General features: G+C 39.7%; 1 pseudogene across 1 annotated transcript in view; it reads left to right on the forward strand.

Annotated features, from left to right (window-relative positions):
- Positions 1-816: 816 nt before the first annotated feature.
- Positions 817-24,523, forward strand: part of LOC306644868 (oxysterol-binding protein-related protein 9-like) — a 63,997-nt pseudogene continuing 40,290 nt past the window's right edge. The window contains exon 1 of the transcript in view: positions 817-888. The product of the transcript in view is annotated as an oxysterol-binding protein-related protein 9-like (transcript). The remainder of the gene's footprint in view (positions 889-24,523) is intronic.

Raw genomic sequence — 24,523 nt, forward strand, 5'->3', positions numbered from 1 at the left:
GCTTATGTGCTTTGTAAACTATTTAGTGCTGTATAAATATCAGACATTACTATAGCTTCTTCCAGACCTGGGTGGTAATTCTGACTCTAACTAGTTAGTACAACATGCTGTAAGTACCATTTAAACTTGGATCTGCATTTCTTTACAAGTAAGATGTACTGGGCTTTATGACCTCCAGAAAACCTTTCTGGCATTGAGAATCAACGCAGAAAAAGTGCTGTTGGTAATGGGACCCAAAGGTGACAACTTCACCAGTAGTTCATTTCAGCACTTTTCATCTCTCATCTAGATCACTGACCTGAGTCTTTATTGCTTAGATAATCTTGAGATTGCTAAGAGGGAGGAAGAAAAAAAAATTAACTTTGTTCCTGTAATGAACAGATAAGATTTATGGGTCATGCTTTCCCTTTTGTACCTGGTAGAATAATGCCATCATCAAAAAGTAGTAACCACAATTACTGGCACTTGTGTGGTGCTTAGTGGGTGCCAGGCTCTGCGCTAGTACTCAAGCAGCAAGGTCCCACTTAGTCTGTGCTTGGTCTTACCTCTTTTTATAAATGAGGAAGATGAGGCTCAGAAAGGCTTAGCAACTTGGCCAAGGTCACAGAGTTAATGAGCACCCAAATTGCTTTAGAATACAAGGCCTGGGCACTGTTCCTTCTCTATGTCCACACTCCAGATGCTTATCTTAGAAAATTGCAGTGGAGAATTAAGTAGCAAGTAAAATGAGTGCCCAGAAGGTAAGAGGAGGGCCGCTCCCACTCTGGGGGTATATGTGCCACATCTGGTAAATTGGTGAAAAGACTTGGAGTAAACATGGCATTAGCCCAAGTTGTCAGAACAGTGAAGGGCAGTTCAGAGAAGTGGCCCTTTTCTGCCCTCTTCCAGGTAATTAATACAATAGCTCCTGTGCAGAGGGTGAGGGTATTGTTAGGGATAACCTTATTGATGATAAGAAGCAAGGGTGATACTCAAATGATGGGGGTTTTAATGGTTTTCCCTCTTAATTATTCTATGATTTTATTATATTCCATTGAAGGGAAACAATAATCATCACCTACAAATTTGTGGCTTCTTCCTTTTGACAGGGTGGATAAGAATAAGGGATTCAGACTATGATTGGCAGGGATTTTGAATATACAGGGATGTGTTATTCTTCTTTGGAGATAGTAACCCTCTTGCCCCATCAGTGGTGTCCAATCTTGGCTGCCTCTGGGGACCTATTAAAAATTGTGATGCCCAAGCTATACCCAGGCCTCTTAAATCAGAATCTCTTCAAGGAGACCTAGCTATCAGTAATTATTTGACTCTTACTCTCCTCCCGCAATGGGTTGCCATGTTTGAGAGTGACTGCTCTGTATTAGTGGTATTTAAACATCTATGTGTGCCAGGATCCCCTGGTGACTTGGTAAGAACCTGGGACTCAGCCCTGTTCTCCCCCAGTGATCTGGGACCTGAGAGTTGTTAACTCTCTAGCTGATTCTGATAAACATCATAGTTGAGAATCATTGCGGATTTTACTCTTGTTTAGAGTCTCTTCTATTTTTACAATGAAAAGCTGACTGTAATTCTAGTTGAGGAATTTTCTAGATTAAGACCTGCACGCAGGCAGTCATGTGGGCATTCACACAACTCATCTCTGGGCTGTGAACCAGTGAGTTACCTGTGTCCTGAACACGCCTGCCTTGGCTTCCATAGGCCTTTTCAACATCATCCTAACAAGAGACCACAGTCCAACCTGGAGGATCTCTGTCCTCAATTGAAAACAAGGTGAATTTGTCACTCATGTGTAATACTTCCATGGTGCATGTTGCTGCTTGGTCCATAGGAGATGATGTGGCAGTTGCTCAGTTAAGAGCTCAGGTTGAGGGCCACTTTCTGCAAAACATTGAATTTTACTTCCAGTTGCTCTTCCCAGATTTTGATGCCTTCTGAATGGCAGTTTCTCTGAATGAGTTTTCTTTTTCCTTGCTGAACAATTCCCACGTTCCAGAAACTGCCTCCTCATCAACCTCCTAGGATTTACCTTGTTGTGCACCCTGATAGGCCCTCTGAATCCCTGAACTCAAATTGTTTAAGGCATTCTGTGCTCTACTTTGCACTACTCTTGTTGCCTTCGGTTCTAGAAGGAAGTGGGTGGTTGTAAGCAGGCAATGTGGTTCAGATTCGTGTACTTTTCTATTTTTTTAAAATCTTTGAGAAGAGTGGCCTTTGTCACCTGTAATGAGTAGTGAGAGATCAGAGCTTATGAGGGAGAAGTGGAACTTGGAGAGTTCATGATCTGCTCAGCCCACAGTTCTTAGGGGTCCTGATTATGCATGAGCTTGTCTTCTAGCTGGTCTGTCTCTTGTTGGGTAGGGTTCAAAATCTTCTGAGAAAGCAGTTCCCCCAGCCTAATTGTATCAGAAAATAATATGCATATCATAGCAATTGATAGGTGCGATGTTTAGAACCACGTTGTTTCCTGAAGAATTATACCTCAGGCCACTGTGTATGGGATGACTTACACTGTAGGACTGAGGAAAGCCCCTCCAACCCAAAATACCTCTTTGAGGTAGATGTTACAGTGTTTCAATGGGCACAAGAGAATTTTGCTTTAGTTCTATGTTTATCCAATGAACATCTACTGAATATCTACCATGTACTAGATTCTGTGCCAGGCATCTGGGATATAAAGATTAACAAGACCAGATTGATCCTAAAGGGGGACTCATAGTATAGTGATAGAGATAAATACTTAAATTCTGGAACAAATTTGGGCAAGCACAGATGTGGATGTGTGCAGAGAATGCTATAAGAATCAGGTAGAAAAAGACTTTTTTTTTTTTTTTGGAAGGAGACATTTTGCATTGGATATTTTATTTTTTATATTTTATTTTTGGTACTGGGAATTGAAACCAGGGGCACTTAACCATTAAGCCACATCCCAGCCCTTTTTAAATATTTTATTTAGAGACAACTTATCTTGCTAAGTTCCTTAGGGCCTCGTTCACTTGCTGAAGCTGGCTCTGAACTTGTGATCCTCCTATCTCAGCCCCTTGGGACACTGGGATTGCATTGGATTTTAAGAAATGGATAATTATTTTCTATGTGAAGGGTTAGGATGTTTATTGTTTGAGTGAAAATTCACTGAGTGAAGGGTATACATGAATGCCCAGTTTCCCCAAAATTTGATCAGGAAAAGTAAAAATATTTGTATGCTTGGACCATAGGGTCCAGCAAAGAGACTAGGCTGCAAGACTTAATTATACATTGGATCCTAAAGTGAGTCCTTAGCAGGAACAGTGAAACAGGGGGTATTGCAATACCAGATCTTCAACTCTACTACAAAGCAATAGTAACAAAAATGGCATGGTATTGGTACCAAAATAGAAAGGTAGATCAATGGTACAGAATAGAGGACATGGACACAAACCCAAATAAATACAATTTTCTCATACTAGACAAAGGTGCCAAAAATATGCAATGGAGAAAAGATAGCCTCTTCAACAAATGGTGCTGGGAGAACTGGAAATCCATATGCAACAGAATGAAACTAAACCCATATCTCTCACCATGCACAAAACTAAACTCAAAATGGATTAAGGACCTCAGAATCAGACCAGAGACCCTGCAGATTATAGAAGAAAAAGTAGGTCCTAATCTTCACCTTGTTGGTCTAGGACCAGACTTCCTTAACAGGACTCCCATAGCACAAGAAATAAAAGCTAGAATCAACCACTGGGATAGATTCAAACTGAAAAGCTTTCTCTCAGCAAAGGAAACTCTCAGCAATGCGAAGAAAGAGCCTACAGAGTGGGAGAATATCCTTGCCAATCATACTTCAGATAGAGCACTAATCTCCAGAATCTATAAAGAACTCAAAAAACTCTACTCCAAGCATTCAAATAATCCAGTCGACAAATGGGCTAAGGAAATGAATAGACACTTCACAGAAGAAGATCTACAAGCAATCAACAAACATGGAAAAATGTTCAACATCTCTAGTAATAAGAGAAATGCAAATCAAAACCACCCTAAGATTCCATCTCACCCCAATTAGAATGACGATTATCAAGAATACGAGCAACAACAGGTGTTGGCGAGGATGTGGGGAGAAAGGTACACTCATACATTGCTGGTGGGGCTGCAAATTAGTGCAGCCACTCTGGAAAGCAGTGTGGAGATTCCTTAGAAAACTTGGAATGGACCCTCCATTTGACCCAGCTATCCCACTCCTTGGCCTATACCCAAAGGACTTAAAATCAGCATACTACAGAGATACAGCCACATCAATGTTCATAGCTGCTCAATTCACAATAGCCAGACTGTGGAACCAACCTAGATGCCCTTCAATTGATGAGTGGATAAAGAAGCTGTGGTATATATATACAATGGAATATTACTCAGCCATAAAGAATGATAAAATTATGGCATTTACAGGCAAATGGATGAAATTGGAGAATATCATGCTAAGTGAGATAAGCCAATCTCAAAAAGCCAAAGGACGAATGATATCGCTAATAAGTGGAGGATGACACATAATGGGGGGGAGGGAAGGGTTAGTGTTAGGGTTAGAGTTAGGGTTAGGGAGGGGGGCAAGTATGGAGGAATGAAGTACTGTACAGAGGGTAAAGAGGGGTGGGAGGGGTGGGGGGAAGGGATAAAATAATAGAATGAATCAAACAACATTACTCTATGTAAATTTATGATTACACAAATGGTATGCCTTTATGCCATGTACAAACAGAGAAACAACATGTATCCCATTTGTTTACAATAAAAAAAAAATAAAGTGAGTGTCAAGAATGAGACTGGACCAAGTTCTAGAGGATTTTGTGTGTTAAGCTGAAAAGGTGGGACTGCATCCTGAAGGTATCAGAAACCAAATTGAGATTTATAAGCTAGGCATGAAGCTTCATGTTTAGATATTTCGTGAAAGAAGGTAGTTTAGATTATACCAGAGAGTGATTGATTTCAAGAAGTAAAGCTTATACAATATTCCAGGCAAGAGATGGTAAGGGTCTCTGTTAAGGATGTCATATATGTGGCCTGTCTTCACCACTCTGTTCGGTACAGGCAGATATTATAGATCAACCACAGTACTGTTTGCTTATTATCTTACTGTTCCACTCCACGTAGCACATCAGGAAGCCAGTGTTAATCATTGTGAGTTTAGAAGGATGAAACTAGATTATCACCCCTGATATAGGAAAGGAAATGGAAATAGAATGAGCAGGATGACTAGCAGCTTAAATGCTGGGCTAAAGAGAAAGTCAAGGATAACTGTTTATTGGGAGACTGCTTACCACGTGATACAATTAAATAAATCACAAAGGAAACAGAGCATCCTTTGGAAGATGATAATTCCAGCTTGGGTTATCTGGATTATCCTGTTTGGTGTTTTGAGATGCAGGTGTAGCAATCTAGTCTAGATACCCAAGAAGTTAATAACTGCAAGGTGAATTTAAGATTTTCAACCAGCCTAGGCCAGGTAAACTGGTGATTGCCTATAACCCCAGCTATTTGGGAGGCTGAGGCAGAAAGGTTGTGAGTTCAAGGCTAGCCTCAGCAATTCAGTGAGACTGTCTCATAATAAAAAGGGGTGGGGATGTGGCTCAGTGATGGAGTGCCCCTGGGTTTAGTCCCCAGTACGGGGGGGGGGGGTAGAGGTGTGTGGTTTGACCAGTGGTAAACCACTTTACCACTTTACCAACCATCACCTATGGTTTTTAGCTAGACATTGTGTCTGGAAGTTTGTAGGAGATTTTTGGGGTTGGAAATACAGATCTGAGATATTTTAGGTTACCATATATATTTTGCCATGTAACCATTCGAGGAAAGGGCTATTCACCCAAAGTCATTTTTGAAGATGTCAGTACACATGATAACAATATTAAATTAACACACAAAGAAGTATTAGAACAATGTCAGATATCTTACTCAAGGACTGTGGCCCAAGGTAATATCCTAAAATCATTGGGATAGGGAAGGTGAAAGGAAATGGAGGGTGAGAGAAGGATACAAAATGAAGATGAGTATGTGAAAGTATCTCTCACATTGCAGTTTTATTTGGGGCCAGTTGAAGACTCAAATATAGTTCTGATCCCTGACACGGTTGAATCGGGTACTTCTACTTGGTGTTAGCCATAAAGAGATGTGTATCACAGCCTCATTTTGTTTTTCTCCTCAATGAAAAATCAGGCTAAAGAAATTTGGAAAGGAAAGACGGTGGCATGTTAAACTCATTTGTTTTCATTATGATTAAGGTGCACCAGAAGATTCTCCTCTTCATGGCTTGTTAAATCAATTAACTTGGAGCCTACAATGGAACCTAATTATGTTTCTCAGAGGAAGGATGGAAATATTCTGTTACTTAATAAGAAAGCGATCATACTCCCAGGTAGTTGCTTGCATATCTAGGGTTTATTAAAGGACTAGAGGAAAAGAACCCATTACAATTCAAAGTTTTCTCTGATGCTGACCATGACTGGAGTGAAGTCTTTGGAATTGCCAGGAAAGTTTTTTGACCACTTGTTCCCCTCTCGGTGACCTGCAGTGTCTTGCAGGCACATGGCAGGCATTCAGGAATGCTTCAAATAATTTCAAATCCCTGGTTAAAGGAGTTGACATACAGATGTGGCGGGATGAGTCACTTACTCTGGAGGTGCAGGCTGAGCTCCCTGTCTCTGAAGGTCCTGGCTTTCCTGGGCTTGCAGTATTCTGTCTCTCCTGCTATTTTATTTCCCAAGCAGATGGAAGGGTATGCACCCCAAGGGATGTAACTTTAGTCCTCTTGGATTTCTACAACAAAATATTTTAGACTGGTGGGTTAAACACGAGGTATTTGTTATCACTGTTTCAGAGCCTGGAAGTCTGAGGTCAGGGTGCCAGCATGGCTGGGTTCTGGTGAGCTCCCTCTTCTAGCTTGTAGACAGCCACCTTCCAGTGCCATTCACGGAGGAGAGAGCTGTTAGTCTCTCTTCTTCATCTTTTAAGGACACAGTCCCACAATGAATGCCCCAACCTCAAAGCCTAATCTAACCCTAAATTATCATCTTACAAAAGACCCAACTCCCAATACCATCACATTGGGTGTCAGGGTTTCAATATATGAATTTTAGGGGGACACATTTTAGTGCACAAAGGTTGGTTGCCCTTTCATGAACTTCTAAGCTGCTGGGAACATTGGACTTTGGAAGTTTCATTCCATACCATACACTTTCCAAATTATTGATTTTTCTTAAACTGACAAATAAAAGTTGCACATAATTATCATGTATAACATGTTGAGCATTTTTTCATATACCTGCTGGTCATTTGTATGCCTTCTTTTGAAAAATTCCTATTTGCTTCCATTTCCCATTTTATAATTGGGTTGTTTTCTTGCTTTTGATGAGTTTGAGCTCTGTATATATTTTAAATATTAACCACTTATCTAGTACATGGTTGCAAACATTTTCTCCCATTTCAGAGATGACCTCTTAACTCTCTTGATTGTTTTCTTTGCTATGCAGAAAGTTTTCAGTCTAATATAATTCCATGTGTCTAGTTTTGCTTTCCTTGCCTGTACTTTTAGGGTCATATCCAGAAATATTATTGTCAAGGCCCATGTCATGGAGCTTTTCTCCCAGTTGTTTTACAGTTTCTATTTTAAGACTTGAATCCATTTTGATTTGATTCCTGCATAAGGTGTGAGACAGGGCTCTAATTTCATTCTTCTGCATGTGAATATCCATTTTCCTTAACTCGTTTATTGAAGAGATTGTCCTTTGTCCATTGTGTGTTCTCAGCATCATTTTTGAAAATTAAATGATTATAAATACATGGATTTTGAGGGAGCTTTCTCTCTTGTTCCATTGGTCTCTGTACCTGTTTTTATGTCCGTACCCTGCAGTCTTGATTACTATAACTTTGTAGTGTATTTTGAAGTCAGGTTCTTTCATGCTTCCTGCTTTGTTCTTTTCATGCAAGATTGTTTCGGTTATTCAGGGTCTTTTGTGATTCCATACACATTTCAGAATTGTTTGTTTTTCTATTTCTTTAAAAAGTATCTTTGGAATTTTGATGGGGATTATATAGAACCTGCAGATCACTTCAGGTACTGTTGATGTTAATTCTTCTGATCCATGAACACAAGATATCTTGCATTTATTTGACTTCTTCAACTTATTTAATCAGTATTTTATAGTTTTCAGTGTACAGCAGTTTGACCTCCTTGGTTAAATTTATTCGTAAGTATTTATTTCGTGGCTACTTTAAATGGGTTTGTTTCTTAATCTCTTTTTTAGATAGTTTGTTGGTAGAATATGGAAAAACTGCTTATTTTTGTGTGATGATTTTGTGTCTTGCCACTTTACTGATTTTATTCATTATAATTCTTTTTTTTTTTTTTTTTTGGTAGAAACGTCAGGGTTGTCTGTATACAGATTTTTTTGTTATAGCACTGCTCTCTTTAAACAGCCTGAGTCAGATCTCATTACATCTCTGCTCAAAGCCTTAAGTAGCTTCCATCCTACTCAGGGGAACAACCAGTGTCTGATGTAACTCACAAGGCCCTTCATGAAGGCTCCTGAAACTCCTCTGGTTCAACATGCTGCATCAAGCTGGCCTCCTTCCTGTCCTTTGAACACCAGGCAAACTTCTACCAGGGCCTTGCAATGGCTGTCCCTTCTGCTTGGAGCTATCTTCCTCCCTATGCCCCCCGGTCTTTCCATCTCCATTTCACAGCTAGATCTGCCCTGAGAACCCTATCTAAAACTGTCACCCCTCCTCAAAGGTCTTCTGAAACCACTTACCTTGCCTAATCTTTTTCTATAGCACTTTCTAAAATGTTGTAAATAAAAACCTTCTTCATTTTCTTAACTGCCTGTCTACCCCCTTTAGAAGATAATCTCCTCCAGGGTAAGAATGGGCATCTATATAGTTAGGTGCTATTTCCTCAAGGTCTGTACTCCAGGTAGGTCCTGGCACATAATAGGTGTTTTTTTTTTATTGTAAACAAATGGGATACATGTTGTTTCTCTGTTTGTACATGGCGTAAAGGCATACCATTTGTGTAATCATAAATTTACATAGGGTATTGTTGTTTGATTCATTCTGTTATTTTTTCCCTTCCCCCCACCCCTCCCACCTCTCTTTTCCCTCTATACAGTCCTTCCTTCCTCCATTCTTGCCCCCCTCCCTAACCCTAACTCTAACCCTAACACTAACGCCTCCCTCCCCCCATTATGTGTCCTCATCCACTTATTAGCGATATCATTCGTCCTTTGGTTTTTTGAGATTGTTTTATCTCACTTAGCATGATATTCTCCAATTTCATCCATTTGCCTGAAAATGCCATAATTTTATCATTCTTCATGGCTGAGTAATATTCCGTTGTGTGTGTGTGTATATATATATATATATATATATATATATATATATATATATATATATATACACCACAGTTTCTTTATCCATTCATCAATTGAAGGACATCTAGGTTGGTTCCACAATCTGGCTCTTGTGAATTGAGCAACTATGAACATTGATGTGGCTGTATCTCTGTAGTATGCTGATTTTAAGTCCTTTGGGTATAGGCCAAGGAGTGGGATAGCTGGGTCAAATGGTAGTTCCATTCCAAGTTTTCTAAGGAATCTCCACACTGCTTTCCCACCAGCAATGTATGAGTGTACCTTTCTCCCCACATCCTCACCAATACCTGTTGTTGCTTGTATTCTTGATAATCGCCATTCTAATTGGGGTGAGATGGAATCTTAGGGTGGTTTTGATTTGCATTTCTCTTATTACCAGAGATGTTGAACATTTTCCCATATGATTGTTGATTGCTTGTAGATCTTTTTCTGTGAAGTGTCTATTCATTTCCTTAGCCCATTTGTCGACTGGATTATTTGTATTCTTGGTGTAGAGTTTTTTGAGTTCTTTATAGATTCTGGAGATTAGTGCTCTATCTGAAGTATGATTGGGAAAGATTTTCTCCCACTCTGTAGGCTCTTTCTTCGCATTGCTGATAGTTTCCTTTGCTGAGAGAAAGCTTTTTAGTTTGAATCTATCCCAGTTATTGATTCTTGCTTTTATTTCTTGTGCTATGGGAGTCCTGTTAAGGAAGTCTGGTCCTAAGCCGACATGTTGAAGATCTGGACCTACTTTTTCTTCTATAATTTGCAGGGTCTCTGGTCTGATTCCAAGGTCCTTAATCCATTTTAAGTTTAGTTTCATGCATGGTGAGAGATATGGGTTTAGTTTCATTCTGTTGCATATGGATTTCCAATTCTCCCAGCACCATTTGTTGAAGAGGCTATCTTTTCTCCATTGCATATTTTTGGCACCTTTGTCTAGTATGAGAAAATTGTATTTATTTGGGTTTGTGTCCGTGTCCTCTATTCTGTACCATTGTTTTACCTTTCTATTTTGGTACCAATACCATGCCATTTTTGTTACTATTGCTTTGTAGTAGAGTTGAAGATCTGGTATTGCGATACCCCCGTTTCACTCTTCCTGCTAAGGATTGCTTTAGCTATTCTGGATTTCTTATTCTTCCAGATGAATTTCATAATTGCTTGCTCTATTTCTGTAAGGTACGTCATTGGGATTTTTAGGTGTTTAATAAATATCTGTTGATGGAAAGAATTTTCTTTCTGAGGCAAAGTGAGGAGCCTGCAGAGCTAGACCAAGAATTGTCCAGTGACATCCTTTGACTCCTCAATTTTCTTTTTCTTTGCCTTGTTTGCCTCTTTTTTCCTTCCCTCATCCCCACCCCTCCAGCACTGGGATTAAACCTACAGGCACTCTACCATGGAACTGCATCCCCATCTCTTGCTATTTTTTATTTTGAGACAGGGTCTTACTAAGTTGCCAAGGCTAGCCTCAAACTTCCCATTCTCCTGCCTCAGACTCCCTAATAGCTGGGATTACAGCTATATGCCACTGTGCCTGGCTACTTTGTGCTTTCCTAATCTGGGTTATTCTCCACTTGGAAGTAACTTGACTAAAGTGTCCCTTCTGGGCGGGATGGTGTATACCTGTAATCCTAGTGGTTTGGGAGGTTGAGGCAGGAGGATCACACGTTCAAAGCCAGCCTCAGCAACTTAGGGAAGCCCTAAACAACTCAGTGAAACCCTATCTCTAAATAAAACACAAAATAGGGCTGGGGATGTGGCTCAGTGGTCGAGTGTCCCTGAGTTCAATCCCTGGTACCCCCCCCCCCCAAAAAAAAGTAACATAAAATGACTCTTATGTATACATAATGTTTGTTCTAGAAATTTCAATTCCCTAAATGAATTACATGCTCCCAGACATCTGCCTGTTGGCCTGTCCAATGCCCTGGTTGTCATCCTAGCCTACTTATCTAAGTGACACTGTCATTCTAGCTTATTTGTGCAAGAATATCCATGGTGAGCATAAGGAGGAAAGTTTGTTCAGTGTTCACCATTTGCCCAACAAGGGACTAAGCATGTGCTATAATCTGGATCTGAAATGTCACCATGTTTTGAAGTCTCATGTTTTAAAGACTTGATCCCCACCCCACCCTGCTGGTCGGTCTTCAAGAGGTGGGGTCTACTGCAAGGAAGTTAGGTCATTAAGGGCATGCCCTCGAAAGGGATATTGAAACCTTGAACACTTCTTATCTCTCTGTTTTCCAGCAGCCATAAGGTGAGCAGCTTCCTCTGCCACACACTCCTACCATGATAGACATCCTCTTCACAGGCCTAAAAACAATGGTCCAACCAATTGTGGACTGAAATCTCTAAAAATAGTGAGCCAAAATAAACCTTTTTTTCTTTTTAAGTTGATTATCTCAGGTATTTTGTTATAGTAGCACACATTTCTGCTTTTTGATAACCTTACATGAATAGGAACAATTATTGTGCCAATTTTATAGTTGAGAGACTAAGAGTTTACTGTTGGAGGCAGAATGTGACTTGTTTAAAAGAAGAATATCCCAGGGAAAAGGATGACACATTTGACGATAGAAAAGGAAGTAAGGTTACTGAAAGATATCCAGAATAGTAGGGGTAAAGGGTGTATGGGAAAATGAGTCCAGTTGCTAGAATTATATTAGTCAGTACTTGAGCCCTTTAGCTTAGAAATTCTTATGTATCTATCTTGTCTGATTTTTATTTTTTATTTTTAGATTTAAAGTCCCTGGTTACTGCTCCATTTTAAAAGGAGTTTGACAGTTATTTTCATATACTGTTCTTTTATTTTGTTTTTTTTTTGAAGGTGAAAAATGGCTTTTATTTTTTATTGTTTGTTCTATTTAGTTATACATTACAGCAGAATGCATTTTGATTCATTGTACACAAATGGAGTACAACTTTTCATTTCTATGGTTGTACATGATATAGAGTCACACCATTCATGTAATGATACATGTATATAGGATAATGTTTGTCTCACTCCACCATCTTTCCCTCCCCTTGCCCTCTCCCCTCCCCTCATTTCCCTCTACACAATCCAAAGTTCCTCCATTCTTCCCTTACAAGCTGTCCCCCTGTTATGTATCAGCATCTGCTTATCAAGGAAATCATTTGACCTTTGGTTTTTGGGAATTGGCTTATCTCACTTACCATGATATTCTCCAACTTTATTCATTTATTATGGAAAATGCCATAATTTGTTCTTCTTTATGACTGAGTATTAACCATTGTGTACATAGACCACAGTTTCTTTATCCATTCATTTATTGAAGGGCATTTAGGTTAGTTCCACAAAATAGCTATTGTGAATTGAGCTGCTATAAACGTTGATGTGGCTGCATCACTGTAGTATGCTGATTTTAAGTACTTTGGGTGTAGGTCAAGGGATAGCTGGGTCAAATGGTGGTTCCATTCCAAGTTTTCTAGAGTGACTTTCCAGAGTAGCTGCACCAATTTGCAATTCCTCCAGCAATGTATGCGTGCACCTTTTTCCCCACATCCTCACCAACTCCTATTTTTGCTTGTATTCTTAATAATAGCCATTCTAATTGGAGTGAGATGAAATTTTAGGGTAGTTTCGATTTGCATTTCTCTAATTACAAGAGATGTTGAATGAACATTTTTTCATATATTTGTTGATTGATTTTATCTCTTCTTCTGTGAATTGTCTGCTCAGTTCCTTACCCCATTTATTGATTGGGTTATTTGTATTTTTGGTGTAAAGGTTTTTGAGTTGTTCATATATTCTGGAAATTAGTGATCTATCTGAAGTGCGTGTGGTAAAGATTTTCTCCCATTCCATAGGCTCTCTCTTCACATTATTGATTGTTTCCTTTGCTGAGAAAAAGGTTTTTGATTTGAATCCATCCCATTTATTGCTTCTTGATTTTATTTCTTGTGCTTCAGGAGTCTTTTTAAGGAAGTTTTGTCCTAAGCTGACATGAAGACTTGGGCTTGCTATTTCTTCTATTTGGTGCAGGGTCTCTGGTCTAATTCCTATGTCCTTGATCCATTTTGAGTCTCATACTAGACAAAGGTGCCAAAAACATACAATCAAAAAAAGACAGTTTCTTCAACAAATGGTGCTGGGAAAACTGGAAATCCATATGCAACAAAATGAAATTAAACCCCTATCTCTCACCCTGCACAAAACTCAACTCTAGTTTTGATTTTTCTGAGCATTTCTAAATGCAGATTTTCTGTTACTATATGTTATTTTGTTTTTGATGATTTTCACATAAACTTATCTTATAAAAATGCTACGTAATTCACAGTTATTATTCTGCTTGATTCAGCTCCAAAGGCATAAAATGGAACCTGGTGTCACAGACCTTTACATGATAACCTATTTGTTAGGATTATTACTTCACTCTAATTCACTCTAAGATCAAACAGGGAGCTAAAAGGAATAGCTTTCATTTGGTGGCAAATATCTAAGACAGTGGTGAAGGGAAAAATTGATTTTTTTCGTCTTCATTATCTGTGCTGGGAATTATACCCAGGGTTTTATATCTAAAGAGAAGAATTGAAAAAAAAAAAAAAAAGAAAAAACAAAACCCCCTCAAAACTGAACAGTTAAGTTGGTATAAAAATTATACCATTTATGTAAGTAAACTCATTCTGTATACACACATATATACACACATGTGTATATATGTAAAATACACATATATATGTATATATATATAAAGAATTTTTTCTGGTAATGGGGATTGATCCCAGGGACACTTAACCACTGAGACACATCTCCTGACTTTTAATTTTTTTTTTTTTTTTCATTTAGAGACAGGGTCTCACTAAGTTACTTAGGGACTCACTAAATTGCTGAGGCCAACTTTGGACTTGTGATCCTCCTATCTTGGCTTCCCCAGCCACTGGGATTACAGGTGTGCACCACTATACCCAGCTCTTACTATATTTTTGCCTACTTATAACAACATGTTGTTTGCTATGTGAGATGTAATAGTAATTAAACCTGTATATACTTTTTGTTATAAATTTGAAAAATTTTTAAAGAAAATAACACAGAATATTCTAGAAAAAATATAAAAGTTCACCCTTATCAGAAAAGCCTTTCCTTAGATTAAACAATAAGGAAAGTAAACTATTGGTCCTAAATACTTCTTAAAAACCTTTAAATGCTGTTATATTTGGAATAAGTCTTTGTAGATGTGTTTAAGGATGTTGAGTTAGGGGGATTGTCCTAAATTTTCTAGGTGGCCCAAAAATGCAATCACACGTATGCCTATCAAAGAGGCAGATATTTGACACACCCATAGAAAACCTGAGAAGACTGAAAAGAAAAGAATTTGAAAATGCTGACGGTAAGGATTGGAGTGAGGTGAGCACATGCCAAGGAATGCCTGCAGCCACCAGAAGCAGGGAGTAGAATCCTCAGAGAGAGCAGGGTTCTGGCAACACCTTGGATTTAGCCTAATTATATCAGTTTGGAATTTCTGGACCCAAAGGATAAGCAATTAAATTTGTAGTTTTAAGCCACCAAGTTTGTGGTAATTTGTTGCACCAGCCTCAGGAAACTAATATAGTGGGACTGTACTTCCCTGCCCAATTAGATGGAACCAAGGGCCTGTACTGGCTGATGATGTGTGCATGGGGGTGGTGACTGTCATTAAGAGCTAGTGCCTGCTTTTCCATGTTCTCTTTGGCTTTTAGAGATTGACAGGTTTGCAGAGGGTGACTGCCTTGCTATCCTGGTGTATTAGAGACAGAATATATCTATATATATTATATATATTTATATATATTTTGTTCAGAGAGAGAGAGAGAGAGAGAGAGAGAGAGAGAGAGAGAGAGAGAGAGATATCTCCTATGAGAATTGACTTACATTTCTATGGAAGCCAGGAAGTCTCATTATCCCCATCTATAGGTCAAGCAACAAGAAAGTGGGTAGTACAATTCATTCTTAATCTATAGACTCATGGCATAATTCCCATTCTGAATAAAAAGATCTGAATGCCAGAAACACAGACTCCAAGAGCAGGAATACCTTGTATTTAGGTCTATCATCCAAATAATGCCCAATTGGATAATGTCCACCTATGTTAGTGGGACATTTTCTAAACTTGGTCGACCAGTTGAAATGATAGTCTCTTTTGGAAATACCCTCATGGACTCACCAAGAAATAATGCTTTACCACTTGTCTTGGCATCCCTTTGCCCCACCAAGTTGACACAAAAAAATTAATCATTGCTCCCAGGTCTCTGAGTAATCACTAAACCGAGTTTCCTATTGGGCCATAAAGGACACCAGTGTGATTACAAATTGATATTGTTTAAAGCTTCTGAGACTTGGGGTTATTTTGTCAGACTCTCCTGATTAGAGACCAGGAGACTAGTTAGACCCTTCTGGAACATTCCCAGAAACTGCACCTTTGTCTTACTTTTTGTTCTTCAGTGATCCTCTGCTCCCTAGGATCCCTACTTCAGCATCCACTGAAACCGGGCAGTCTCAAACTGTGTCCTCCAGTGTCCTACACCACTAGTGTCCCATGTGGTGGTGATGCATATTCCAAAATTCTGTAGTCAGATAAATGTAGAAATGTTGGGCTATTCAGTGAAACAGCTTCCTTTCCTGCAAGACTTCTCAGAGCTTCCATGTGTTAATGGCAATAAACACAATAGTATTTATTGAAGTTGTAGTATATATTGTTCTAAATCCCTTTTTGTCAGAATGAAGTGAATCCAAGGAGAAACCAGTTCCCCGTAATATTGGGCCATGACACACCAAGTTTCCACACCCTGCTAACCAAGACAGCAAAGGGGCAGGATGCAACTTCCCATTCAGTACATAATAGAGTATAATAACTTGTTAGAGAAGCATATTAATGTGGAACTTGCAGATATTTACCTAACACAGGGAAGCAAGCACCAGGCTCAGTGATGGGGAATTTTCCTTATTCCTTGCATCTTCCTCATCTTCCTGCCTCAAAGCCGGGGTTGCATCTCAGAGCTTGAACTTGTAAGGCCTCTTTGCAGCTCTTACTACGATTTTGGATGGATTCCATCTTCAGTTTTCTGAGATATGTTTCCATCTCTGCAGTGGTTGCAATCCCAACCCTAGAGCCCTTAATATTTTCAGACACTAAGAAACAGGTCCCTGCTTTTTATTAGCCATAGCTCTTGGAAAGACTTAAAGTACTCTTTTAACATCCAAGACCACATGAATCTTTATGGGAATAAGAAAGTTTGCCAAAATGAAGAATCAGCATGAGGTTTCAAGTGGTCTAATAAAAAAAAAATTTTTTTAAAGTAAAAATAAAAAGGGACTTGACTGGTCCCATACTTAGTAGAACCTGGAATAGAACCCAGCTCTTCTGGCATAATTGAATACCTGTGATGAATTCCAAAAATGGGCCTCAATTCTTCACCACTCCTCAGATTCACTCCCTTTTCCATGTAACTTCACAGAACCCTACCCCTATGGGTGGGTAGTTCTGAATTATCCTTTATTTCTGACCTCAGACACTTGGCTTGCTTTGGGCCAGTTGTGTACCAGTTTCCTGGGAAAATAAAGTTCTTATATTTTATATCAATCTACCAGAAATTTAAAAGCCAACTCAAAAAGTTCCTGAATATTTAACAACTGGCTCTTGCAAGTTGGAGGATCTTGCTCCAGCAAACTGCTACTTTGGGCCAATAATATGTTAGCAAATATAAAACAAAGAGAAGTTTAAAAGGCACTTAAGAGAGTAGACTTGCTTACTCTTGCTCCTTAACCACTGCCATGAGATTTGCCTGGACATGTCTCCTGAAAGATGAGAAACTGATGGAGCAGAGAGTCTCAGTTGCCACAGCCAATGGACATCTAGATAATAACCTCTAACTGACCTCAGACACATAAGTAATAAACTTGCTGTTATATGTCAGGATCTACCCAGTTGTTTGTTACACAGCAGTATTGCAGCGCTAGGTAATTGATACAGCGCTTTAGAGCAGTGACTCACTATGACATGGTTTCCATACCTGTTCTTTTCTTTCAACTCCACCTTATTCAGGAGATGTGTCTGACATGAATAAAAGAAAGATACTTTATGTTGTGTTCCTTCCCCCACTGGGTTGAAACCTTTGGATGGAGCAGCAAAAGTTTTCCTCCCTTAGAAAGCTTTTTGAAAAGTCTCCTCTGCACTAGTACTTGGGGTGTGACAAGGCTTGGGGTTTGCCTTGGGTATGCTTTTTTGCTTTGGAGGAACTCCCAAAAAAGGAGAAAGGAGAGGATTAATAAACTATTTAGTGTTTTCTACTACCAGGTTCATAAGATTGAATTTCTTGAAGCATAGCCTGCAGACATTCCAGGCAGGGGGAACAGCAAGTACAAGCTCCTTCAGGAAGGTGTAAAAACTGGCCTATACTCCACATCAGCAAACATCAGCAGATTCTTTCAGTATGTATTGGCAACCTAGGGATGACAGAAACAATTTCAGTGTCCTGAGTCTTCACTTAGGACGGCTGAGTCAGGTGGCATTTGGCTGTAGCAGATACGGTCAGTGTCTTGCCTGTAGCCCTGAGACCTTAGGGTGCACTTCAGTGTGCTCTGCTCAGTGTATAAATACCCAGGTTCCCTTGCATGTTGGTGAAATTAATCCTAGGTGTTTGTTTTGCATAATTGCCAAGTTTCTCTGTGGGACTGAACTCCAGTCTCCAACAGTGGTAGGTGGCTTGCTAATGCACCCTTTATTGATTGCCCTCCTTTCCTGGTATTCTACATTCCTACCCATGCCTGCCCCCAAATAAATAAATAGGACTCAAATCATTGTTTCAGGATCTGCGTCTAGGGGAACTCAAACTAATACTGTCATAATAAAAGCAAGCTCAGCATCTGACAATCGCCCAACCATTTAATAAAGAGGCACAAGAGAGGCATGCAAGAAGTTCTGCAGTCCTACCTAACCCCCCTAGCTAATACCTTGCATGGAATACTCACTCTGTGGCAAATAATAAAATACTTTGATAATGGGACTAAGCACTCTCATGGTTAGTCAGGCTGTAGGGTATCCATGAAGTGGGGGATCAAGTCAACCAGGTTAGAAACTTGAGCACTGCACTGCAGGAGTTACAGTGCAGCTCTTTATACGTTGCTCACGTAAGGAGAGTGAAACCTTTACAAAATTTCTAACCATTCACCTCTATTGAAATCCTCTCATTTTCACCAATCATACTGATTAAATATCTCCCTTCTGGTGATTAACCTGGCTTTTGAATAACAACATTTTAAGTGCTGAGTAACTAATACTTAAGGCATTTGTTATGGGGTACAACTTAAGAACAGACAGATCACCACTGAGATGTCCAAATTTGAGAGTCTTTATTAAGCAGGCCAGCTGACTGTCTCACACAATGCTCCAAAAATGGCTATTGGGAGAACAGCCCCGACCACAGGGTTGTAGGGGTTCTTATACCAAAAATCACATTAATCGTAAGTGTCTGTTGCTATGATTCGAAATTACAAACTAACATCATGAGATCAGCGACAGAGGAGGAAGTGGATCAAAATGACCCTTACCTAGGTACAAACTAAAGAATGGTTGCTAACATCCACACAATCACCGTTCACATGGTGCATTGGTTAAGAACAATAGGAATCAAAAGAGAGCAATCCTTTACTACATAGGAGTTGTCATTGTATATTATTAAACATGTCACACCAAGTAACTGATGATGGGCACAGAGGCAGGGTGTTCCCATGGGAGAAGCTTATTTCCTACATAACATGGAGTCTTAGAGCAAAATGGAGTCTGTTTAGTCATTTCCCTTATAGTCTGGCCTATAACATTCTCATGGAGCCAGATCTGTCAGCCCATCACAGTGTTGATTCTTGATTGGGATATTTCATATGTAGTTAACCACACCTGGTACACTGACATCTGATATCAGTACTTTAAATGATAACTGGACTTAGGGGTATAGGCTTCAGTTGACTTTTGTACACACATCCATGTCCTTTTTCTCTCATGCACAGACATCAATACAGGCACAAATGTGTCATCTTTTGCACTAAACTGCCTTCCACACAGGATAGGAATAGAAATATCTTGCATGTTCAAAGAATAGAATAATGGAAGACAGTGTGACCCGTGGGTGGTGAGCAGTGTAAGGGAGGTGGTGGAGGAGGGGAAGATCACATAGGGTCTTTGCAAGGGAAGCTGGGAGTGTAGGTTTGATTTAGTGTGTCATAACCAGCTACTTAAGCAAAAAGGGGTGTGAACTGATTTATGTTTTACAAAGATCAATCAGGTGCTGAGGAAAGAATGGATTTTAGAAATAGGCCTGAGGAAGAATGAAGAGACAGAGGCCTGTTTAGAGGTGAGACAGCGTTGGCTTGGAGTTTGGGACTAGTAGGGAGAAGGAGAGAAGGGGGCAGACCAGGGACACACTCTACAATTAGTAAACACACGAATTACTGATGGATTGGCTATTGTAGTGACCCAGAGAGTACATAGAAGTGATTCTGAGGGTTTGGATCTGGCAACTGTGTAAAAAGATTGAGTATGGGAGAAGAATTTTTTAGGGAAGAGTAGCGAAAAATCTATATTTTGACTGCTTTATTTAAGATGACTTTTTAACATCAATTCATTGTTTCCACAAATACCATGTGAGTGCCTACCATGTGCCAGTTACTTACAGAGACAGAGATATGCCAGTGAACCAAATAGGTAGAGATATATTGAATTGTAGGTGGATAAAGGAGCCTGGAATTCAGTGATGAGGTCAAGTCTGGAAGTACACACTCAGGAGTAATTCTCCAGGAATCTTCAAAGGCAGTAAGAAGGCTAAGTGCTGAATTCCATGGCATGGTCTACTCTGCACACAGGCTTCTTACAGTTTCATAATTTATTACTTCAGATTAAAACAAACTCATGGTTTAAAGGCTGATATCCATATGGATATAGATTTGGCATATATATCAAGACTTCCAGCTCTGGAAAAGATGGTCCACACTCACCTACCATCTTCACCCTCATGAGTTGAGTGACTTTAGGAGCATTTTTCAGCTCTCTGGGCCCTAGTTTTCCCATTAAATAATGAAGAAAACTGTGGCACTTACCTCACAGAGTTACTGTAAAACTTTAATGAGTTCGTCCATACAAAGCACTTTGATGTGTTCTGACATAGAATTTGCTTTCATTATAGTAAATGTTGAATTTTATAGAATTTTGGCTTTCATTATAGTAAATATTGTTGCTAATATTCAGCAATAATAGTTAAGAAATTCCAATATCAAATGGGGGAAAGGAGGATTCTTTTCTAACTTTAGAGACTATGGACTATGGATACTTCTTTTTTTTTTTTTTTTTTTAAAGAAGCACATTTCACTAAAAATTTCCAGCCCCATTTAAGAAAGTAGAGGAGGAAAGAAAAGTTGAAAAGTCCTGCTCATGGGGACAAAGTGAGGGGAGTAGATTGGACAGTAGGACTGCAGGCTCTCTGGCCCTGTTATAGTTTGGATATGAGGTGTTCCCCCCCACACCCCACCTCTGAAAGCTTCTGTGCTAATGTAGGAATGTTTGGAGGTGGAGAGTGGGAATAGGAGAGCTGTAACCTAACCAGTCCATCCCAGTTTGAATGGACTGACTGGGTAGTAACTGTAGGCAGGTGAGGTGTGGCTGAAAGAGGGGGTTCTCTGGGGCCTGTGTCCTGACAGTGTTCTTCTGCCCCTTGGTCCCTTCCCTTTTTCTCCCTCTCTCTGCTTCCTGGCTGCCATGAATGAGGCAGAGCTCCTCCACCACACCCTTCTGCCATGATGACCTGCCTCAGCCAGAGCAATGGAGTTAGCTGACCATGGACTAAACCCCTAGAACTGTAAGCCAAAATGTGCTTCTCTTCCTCTTATTCGTTCTTGTTAGTTTCTTTGGTCAGAGTGACACAAAAAACAGGCCCTTTCCAGAGAAGCCTGGTTTCTGAGATTGAATCAGTCTTCTTCCCTCAATCTTCCTCAGTACCAATGTCAACCTGCTGACATACAGAGATAGTAACCAGATACACAATGCTGGACTTCATATTTATGGCCATGCATGATATCATCTTGCCTGATTGTGTCTGAATAGAGGAAGGAACATGTCAGATGCTTCTTGAGAGACAGAAAAGTTTCTGTGGGCAGGGGCTTCAAAGAGGCATTTTTGAGGATATTGTTAAGTGAAATCATGGGTCAAGATTTTGTTTTTCAAATAAAACTAATTCAGAGAGTCTGGTCTCTCTGACCTTCTTTGAATTATTTTCCCTATTCCCACCCCAACATTGCCAAAGGTGTAAGAAGTTGAAGAGGAACTCGAGCATGGGGCACTTTGTTCCATAAGAAACCATCACAGCTGTTTGTCACTTTAACCTGAGATTATGTAGAGTATGCCCAACTCTAAAAAGTCTGACATGGCCCAGATGTGCTGTTTGGCCCTTTTATCTTTCAGCATGTTGTTTTGGGGTCACAAAACCCTAATGCTTTTGCTTACATGGTAGCTAAATTTGAAGGTTCTTCCTGTTGAGTTTAATTCCAAGGTCAGAAAATTAACTTTTTATGCTTAGAGACTGTTATTCTTCACGTGGCAGTTACTTTTAAGGACCGAATAAATACATATGTGAAATATGACATCAAATGATAAAACTTGCTGTTCCAAGAGGCATATTGAACTTGTAGATGTCATATTCTCTGGAAGACAAATGCCATTTCAGTAATACTATTGGTGTTTAAAATATTTTGAGATTCTTTTCTTCTATTAATTTTGGTCTGACTTTCTAATTTCATAGTTACTTCTGTTGACAGTACTGAAGTATCCTTCTGGCTCTGTCTATTGAAGTGTCAGATGTGCAAGTGAAGCAGAGTGGCTTCCAGACTGGTTTACAGAGTATCACTGAGCAACTTCCATTGATGCCACATGAAATTGAAGAATCACTCAGAAGAGACTTGCCAGGATTCTTGACCAACAGAAGTGAGAAATACAATGAAATGGTTGTTATAAGCCAGTAAGCCTTGGGGAAATTTGTTATGTAGGGATAAATAGTTGGATGAGAATTCCTGAAAAACCATTGCTAGAGGTGCATTTTCTATGCTGATTTGAAAGCTGTGTGTTACTAGAATGATGCAATTAGCTGAGTTTAAATCAATGTAAATGGTTGGTTTGCCTCTTAAGTCAACACCTGGGTATAATTGGTTCACTGTTCTTATCGATCTGGCAGAATCATTGTAAGTCACAGAGAAGTTTATCTCTGTAAAGTGTTTGGCAACATAGTAGGTGATCAATCATTCATCCACATGGATGCTCTGCCCCATACCAGGCATTGTCCTAGGTAGTAGGAGTATGGCAGTGAAGAAAATACATAAAACCCTGCCTTCAGGGGGTATACTTCTTTGTGCAGAATGCAGACAGCCTATGAACAAATGACTATATGTATTTCGGTTGGTAATAAGTGCCATGGATAAAAATGAGGCAGGACTGGGTATAGGAATTCTGCAGCAGGGCAGAGAGAAGTGGGTGGAGGGCCCTTGTCATTTCAGAATAAAAAAGTCTCCTGATAAGCTCACATGTATGTGAGCAAAGATCTGAAGGATCTGAGAAAGAGTATTTCAGAGGTGACTTATGCAAAGGCCCCGAGGAAGTAGTGTGTTCTGCATGTTCCAGAAACAATACGGGAGTTGGAATAGAGGCACAGTAGCGTGCATGGAGAGAGAGAGCAAGGACTAAGTTATTCAGGGTCTTGGCTTTCCCTTTGGATAAAATGGGTCCCAATGGAGACATGAAGTATAAAAGTCACATAATCTGGTTGTTGTTAGTTTTTGTTGTTTTTCCTTATTAGAATGACCTGTTAGCAGATGGTAGAGCCAGAAATAGTCTCTGGATCTGTTTAGCATCCAAGCCCATATTTTGGCATTCCCTTATGCTGTCCTTTCACTCAGTCTTTTTAGTATAAAAAGGATTTCCGATCTCCAATAGTTTACAATGGAAGAAAAAGAAAGAATCTGAACTGAAAGATTCTCTCCCTACCTTAGTACTGTGTTTTGTGCCAACCTGTGCCATTTCTCAGTCTTTATTTAACCATCTTGTTCTCCAAGTTAGTCCAGTTACAGGAAGAAAATGACACTTTTTCGCAAAGGCAAAGGAGTTATCCTTACAGAAGGCTTTAGAGTTTTTTTTTTTTTTTTTCCCTGCCCTTCTTCCTTTCATGGGACACATAAGAATATCTGGATGAAGAATATCTTATTTCTCAAAGGGATAACTCTAATGATATTTGGCCCCGGTAACCTTTCTTGGCCTTGCTATTTCCACTGAGCTCATCATATGGGGACACAATTTACATAAGAAGTGGATCTGTAATAAATTTCCCCATAAATTCCTTCCAGCAGCATGCAAACCTTTTTAGTTCCACGGTGTGTGCTCATATAATGATCTTCCACCTGGCTGGGGACCTTTTTATGTGGGAACATTAAACTAATTTTGCTTGGAATGTGGGATGCTTTCTCAAGATGGCGCACCTGATTCTAAATTGCAGTTCACAAGGCTCTTCAGGAAGATGAATGGATCCCTGGAGGCTCTTTAGGCTTTCCATTGCCCTCAGAACTTCTTTCAGAATCTAGCTTGTCTTTGACAACCTTATGCTTCACATTTGGTATCCCTGTGACAGCCACCAAATGATTGGGTGGGGTCAAGAAGTCAACTGACTTCCTCATATGCTTCTGCCATTACTTTATGTCTGCATGGGGGTTGAAGCCAGCAGAGGTGCTGTGGGCCACTGTAAGGGTGTGAGAGTGACTAGGATGCTGATAGGGGTGGAAGATCAGTTAGAGTTCTTCACTGGCCATGGGTTAAATGGCACATTCCATGGGTGGTTTTTGTTTGGTAGCAGCTATACTGAGTGGTATGATGATCTTGCCTCCCTTTATTATAACATGAGAATATGCTGTCCTTCTGGAAACAAACTGATCCTTAGTAGTGCACAGAATGGTGCTACAGTGAGATACAACAGGGGGCTAATTCTAGGGGGTACTGTGGCTACAGATGATGTGCATTAAAGTATTTCATCTGTCAGCTACCAAATGCCACCCCATACAGAAGCCAGGGATGAATCCAGGGGGAATCTTGATATGAAAGGTCTAACTTAATGAAAAGGATCTAAGA

The sequence above is a fragment of the Sciurus vulgaris genome (assembly GCF_902686455.1).
Source record: "Sciurus vulgaris genome assembly, chromosome: 15".
Lineage (NCBI taxonomy): Eukaryota > Metazoa > Chordata > Mammalia > Rodentia > Sciuridae > Sciurus > Sciurus vulgaris.